The sequence below is a fragment of the Zootoca vivipara genome, chromosome 9, assembly GCF_963506605.1.
Source record: "Zootoca vivipara chromosome 9, rZooViv1.1, whole genome shotgun sequence".
NCBI classification, from domain to species: domain Eukaryota; kingdom Metazoa; phylum Chordata; class Lepidosauria; order Squamata; family Lacertidae; genus Zootoca; species Zootoca vivipara.
In genome coordinates this window covers 67448507-67454836 of record NC_083284.1, presented here as the reverse complement: position 1 = coordinate 67454836, position 6330 = coordinate 67448507, and the positions used below count along the sequence as shown (strand labels likewise).

General features: G+C 44.1%; 1 protein-coding gene across 2 annotated transcripts in view; it reads left to right on the top strand.

Annotated features, from left to right (window-relative positions):
• Positions 1–5311: 5311 nt before the first annotated feature.
• The window catches only part of SLC34A2 (solute carrier family 34 member 2), a 35696-nt gene continuing 34677 nt past the window's right edge, over positions 5312–6330 (top strand). The window contains exon 1 of one of the 2 annotated variants that reach the window (XM_035113984.2): positions 5312–5469. The gene's annotated coding sequence lies outside the window, so the exon portion shown is untranslated. The other variant, XM_035113985.2, reaches the window with a different exon arrangement.

The following is a 6330-nucleotide window of genomic DNA, read 5'->3' as shown; positions in this document are numbered from 1 at the left end:
ACAGCAGATCTGATATCTGATTATCAGAATGATATCTGAATATTATCAAGATGTGAGGGGGGGGGATATTCCTTTTCTTCTTCTTTATTTATATACGTATAAAAAGGACGTAGGCAGGGCGGTTTTTTCAGCCGGAGCCAGCCGGGACTCAGTTCCAGCACCTCTCAGGTAGGATCCATTGCCATTTTAAGAGAACAAGGGAGGTGTTCATGGTGAGTTTTGGCACCTCTACAAAAACCGCCCTGGGTATAGGATCTAATTTTTGCATCCAATGTGGCTTGTGGGTGAGAGAATTCCTCCTTACCTGCCCCAGGCATTTCCCCTCCCACTCGGGGTTCAGTTCTGAAAAGCAATCGCTTCCATTCTCAGAAAACATCCACTCACATCTCCTGTCATCTCTCTTTCATGCCTCACGCCCAGACAGGAGATGTTTAAATCACTCTCAACTACTCCTTCTACCTCTGTCCCCTCCCAACTCTGGACTATCCCTTGTTACACCCATGACACTAGGGAGAGGATGAAGAAAATTAAACTTCATCCCAAGTATTTTCTATGGAACCCCTTCCTTTTTTCTATGCAACCCCTTCCTTTTTTAAAAATAAAAATTGCCCAAGATAGTTTTGTGAAGCAATCTAACCCTCAAGATCACACCCTGCTGCATTTGTTCCCTGTTATTCTGGTTTATGCCCTCTCCCAAAAGGTCTCTTTGGCAAGCCCAGCCCAAGACAGGCAGTCATGGAGTGAAACTTTGTGCACATGGATTCGTTTCGTCACATTTGCAAGCCGCCTGCGCAATTTTGCACTTCCCAACAAAGGCAGCAAACAGCACATTTCTAGCCTGTTCACTGCACCAGGGCTGTACTTGGGGAGAAGGCGAAAATAGGGGTGACAGCCTTGCACCCAACCGGTAGCCTTCCTACTGCCCAGCGAGGGTCTCAACCTCTTCCTTTCCTAGGGCAAAGCAATTAGGGTGGAGGGTCATACTAGCCCTGCTGCTGCTAGAGCAACGACAACTAAAAAAACTAATAATTAACAATTGTCTAAAATTGACACACCTTGACCCTTTGAACCTGAGGCCCCACCCCAATTGGCTGTGGGGGCCCTCATATCTTGCCTCATATCACAGCAGTCCCATCACCTCCTGGCAAATAGAAGGGGAAGAAATGGAGGCAGTGAGAGATTTTACTTTCTTGGGCTCCATGATCACTGCAGATGGTGACAGCAGTCACGAAATTAAAAGACGTCTGCTTCTTGGGAGAAAAGCAATGACAAACCTAGACAGCATCTTAAAATGCAGAGACATCACCTTGCCTACAAAGGTCCGTATAGTTAAAGCTATGGTTTTCCCAGTAGTGATGTATAGAAGTGAGAGCTGGACCATCAAGAAGGCTGATCGCCGAAGAATTGATGCTTTTGAATTATGGTGCTGGAGGAGACTCTTGAGAGTCCCATGGACTGCAAGAAGATCAAACCTATCCATTCTGAAGGAAATCAGCCCTGAGTGCTCACTGGAAGGACAGATCGTGGAGCTGAGGCTCCAATACTTTGGCCACCTCATGAGAAGAGAAGACTCCCTGGAAAAGACCGCGATGTTGGGAAAGATTGAGGGCACAAGGAGAAGGGGACGACAGAGGATGAGATGGTTGGACAGTGTTCTCGAAGCTATGAACATGAGTTTGACCAAACTGCGGGAGGCAGTGCAAGACAGGAGTGCCTGGCGTGCTCTGGTCCATGGGGTCACGAAGAGTCAGACACGACTAAACGACTAAACAACAACAACATCACAGCAGTGAAGGCAGTTCTATCTGAGCAAGTGTTCTCTTAATTTCACCTCTTTAATGGCTGCTTTCTAGCCTTTTATTGTTGTTTTGTATTTATGAGATTGCATTTCTGATCTCTAGTTGTGGTTTTATTGTAAGGCGCCTTGATTGCATTTCAGGTAGAAAGGCAGGACGGAAATCATTTTTTAAAAAATAAAGCTCCAAGTCTGAATGTAGATATGCTCATAGTGTTTGGCATATCTCAGGGTTAGATCTTAGCCCCATGCTGTTGAACATCTACATGAAACTGCTGAGTGGGGTCATCTGGAGTTTGGAGTGCGTTGTCAGCAATATGCTCATGACACATAGCTCGGCTTCTCCTTTACATCTGCAGGTGTCTTGCCTCCGTAATGGACTGGATGAGACACAACTAACTGAAACTCAATCCAGATAAGACTGAGACATTGTTAGTGGGCGGCTCACTAGACAGGTTTGGTGGGACTTACCTTCCCTTGATGGACTTACCTTCCCTCTGAAGGAGTGAGTATGCAGCTTGGGGGTACATCTGGACGCATTGCTGTCACTCGAGGCTCAGGTGGCCTTGGTGTCCCAGAGTGCCTTCTATCAGCTTCGGCTGGTGGCCCAGCTATGCCCCATTCTGGATAGGGATAGCCCAACTTCCGTTGTCTATGCTCTGGTAACCTCTGTGTTAGATTACGTGGGGCAGCCTCTGAAGATAGTTTAGAGAATCAGCTGAACTCACCGCTGCAAGACAGTTTGAGCACATAGCACTGACGACACCAGCTGCCAATTAGCTTCCAGGCCCAATTCAAAGTACTGGTTTTGACCCAGGTAAAAGGAAATGGTAAAGGACCCCTGGATGGTTAAGTCCAGTCAAAGGCAACTATGGGGTTGCGATGCTCATCTTGCTTTCAGGCCAAGGGAGCCGCTATTTGTCCACAGACAGCTTTCCAGATTATGTGACCAGCATGACTAAACTGCTTCTGGCACAACCAAACACCGTGACGGAAGCCAGAGTGCAAGGAAATGCCGTTTACCTCCCCACCGCAGTGGTACCTATTGATCTACTTGCACTTTTGAACTGCTAGGTTGGCAGGACCAGGGACAGACCAACGGGAGCTCACCCCGGGGATTCGAACTTTCTGATCAGCAAGCCCAAGAGGCTCAGTGGTTTAGACCACAGCGACACCCGCGTCCCTTAAATAAAGCTTTAAATGGCTCAGGGCTGCAATACCTCAAGGACTGCCTCTCCCCACAGGAAATGACCTGGAATCTGCCATCATCACCCAAAGATCTTCTTCAAGTGCCCTCTCCACGAAAGGTCCAGAGGCAACATGATAACAGGCCTTTCCCGTTGGGCTCCCTGTTTGTGGAATGCTCTTCCCAAGGAAATTCACCCGGCACCTTCATTACATAGCTTTAGGCACCAGGTGAAAATGTTCCTCTATAACCATGCCTCTGGCTGATTAAACAATCTATGAGCTTTTAAACTGGAGAAGGGTATTGTTTTTGTTTGTTACTATGTTATGTGTTTTTGTGTTTTTATATTGTAAACCACCCTGTGATTCTCAGATGAAGAGCAGCATAGAAATTTAATTCAATAATAATAATAATAATAATAATAATAATAATAATAATGGAAATTACCTTGATTTGTTTGCAGGGAAAAAAATCTGCTTGCAAATCATATGGAAATGAGTGCTAAACTTGCATGGCATTCTACTTTATTCACTTCGGTTCCGGAAGTGGCTTTTACGATGTATGAAAGCTCAGGTAAAATATGGAAATCAAGTTAGGGAAATATCGTTAAGATGGAATACACGTGAATGCATCCCGAGTGTACAACCTAGAATATAATTGCCCAATGCTGCTAAATTAATTTTAATGATCCTAACTTGTTTGTGGCAGGGCCGGCACGATAAACCTCATGCCAAAACATGTGTTATCAAAACTCCCCCGTGTAAATGAGTTCAAAGGAGTTGTCTCCAGTACCCACTGATACTAGATGGAAACTGTCTCAATATCTGTTAACACCCTTGTTTTCCCCATCTGGTTATTCTGCAGCTCAGGGTGCGAGATTTAACACAGCTACAGTTCATGCCCAAGGAGGCAGGTGCCATGGTTTCCGAGTGGTTTGAAGTATTGTAATGAGGGGTTTCCCACAGAGATTAGCATGCAAAAAGATGAAACATGCAACCAATTCACCATGTGGTTAGCAGTACAAAGGACGGTGACCAACAGGGCTTTTTTCCAGCCAGAACTGGCCAGAACTTTGTTCTGGCACCTCTCAGGTGGGCGCCATTGCCATTACAGTGGTACCTCGGTTTATGAACACAATTGGTTCCGGAAGTCTGTTCATAAACTGAAGCGTTCATAAACTGAAGCAAACTTTCCCATTGAAAGTAATGGAAAGTGGATTAATCCGTTCCAGATGGGTTCGCGGCATTCATAAACCGAAAATTCATAAACCGAGGTGTTCATAAACCGAGGTTCCACTGTATAAGAGAACAAGGGAGACATTCGTGGTCAGTTCTGGCAGCTCTAGAAAAGATAGCACTGGTGACCAAACCATTTTATTGAGAACAAAACTCTAACACACATTAGGCATGATAAAGACTCAGAAAGTCTCTAGACTTCCCAAGTCTTGCGTAAGGACCTGGAGTGGAACTGCTCTAGACTCTAGTGATGTGGAACATCATAAAAACACAGACTGGATCCTTTAGCATGACGGTTTGATGCACAATGTTCCTATCCTATGCATTGATGCTGTTTCGGCCACATCTTTCAGTTACTCTGAACATTTTAACCATCTGCTTCCCTAAACAAATAATCCTTTAAAATTATGAATGGGGATAATGGTTGCTTTAATATGTCTTTAAAGCATTTCCCCCTTTCTCAGTAAAAGAGCACTGGGAATTGTAAATTCTCAGCACACAATTTTTAATGCGGTTTGCTTGTGCAGTTTTCTGGTTTTGTGCAAGGCTGAGGGACCAAAAGGCAAAGCTCTGCCGGAAATAATTACTACTGGTAGCACAGCTGGAAAAGAAATGAAAACATTTGAGTCTGAGTAGTGGCCCTGGAAAGTACTGTAGCAGGAAGTTACTGTTGACCCACCGCCAAAATACATTGCCTGTAACCCTGAGTGGAGCAGTTCAGAGACCAATTCTCCCCAATTTATCTGACTATCTATGTATTGGGTGAACCTAAATTTACAGGGAGAAGGCATCAATATTGGTGTTTGAACATAACGCCATGTGGACCATGCAAATTAAATGGGAGCAAAAACAAAGTGGACAAGCTCTTCTGTACTGTTGTGATGGCGAAATGAGGCAAAGACATATTCTAGTTTGCCTGGAAGCCTTCAGCTAGGGTGGAGGAGAAAGCAAATAACTAAAGTTAATTATATTGTTGGCCATGCAAATTGAACACCCTTAATCCAGAGATCCCCAGCACTCATTGGCTAGCTAAGGTGCAGCAACAACAAAAAAACTGTTTGTGATGCATGCAAAGGTAGACAGTTCTGTTTCCACCTACTCTAGGTGTGATCCGACTCAGCAAGCTAATAGAGATAAAGGTGGGAGGTGCTCTTGCTTATTTGGAGAGACATTGGAGTTTTTGAAACACTGGAGATGGTTTTGGATATCGGAATTTTGCAAAGCAGAGATGTGTCTCAGCGGTGACTGACTAGGTATGTACACCAACTGAAATTCAGAATGATAAAATAGAGCAGCCTCGGTACTTTGCAAGTAACTTGCTTGCGAAAGACTGATTCTTTCCCCAATACGAACCAGCATTGTGAACTTTCTAATTTGCTTACTTACCTTGCGATTCTTTGATGTCATTTGATTTCTTGCTTTGCCAGGGTACGATTACCCGGAGCGCATATAAATTTTTAAAAACTTTTCTAAAGAAAGGCACTAGGACAGCAGCAGCAGCAGCAGCAGCTGAAACAAAAGCTGAAGTTTTTCTACCTCAGGAGAGCGAATAATGGCACCATTTCATTTTGAAAGGGGTTCTTAACAAGTTTGGATAGAATTAGACTTGCTTCTTTATCTGATCTTTAACACAAAAGGAAAAAAAAAGATCTGCAGCAAGATAAAACTATACCACTTTACCAGCCACTTTAACCAGCCAGGACAAGTTTTTAATCTTAAATGAAAAAGAATAACAAAGGATGCAGTGGCTGGCAATTTAGAAGGATGGATGTAACCACCTTTACAACTTTGACACAGGACTGTCCCTCCTTTATTGCTTTCTGAGCTAAAAGTGTGGAAGAACTTTGTGCTGCCTGAAAACTCCAGCAAGTAGGCTTGGCAGTTTTCTGGTGCAGCTGGAATGTAAAGCGGTGATGAAAGCAGACTTTGCCCAATACCTGCTCTCTCTATATATTGTAGCTCCCAACAGAGATACCTTTGTAAATCCTTCATTGTCTGTGAAGGAAGGAGCAGGTGAGTAAAAGGAAATCTGAGCTCAAACTTTCCATTGCCTTTATGCTTTCATTGATGTTTGCCTCCCAGATTCTCCTCTTAACTACCTACCAGATATAGCA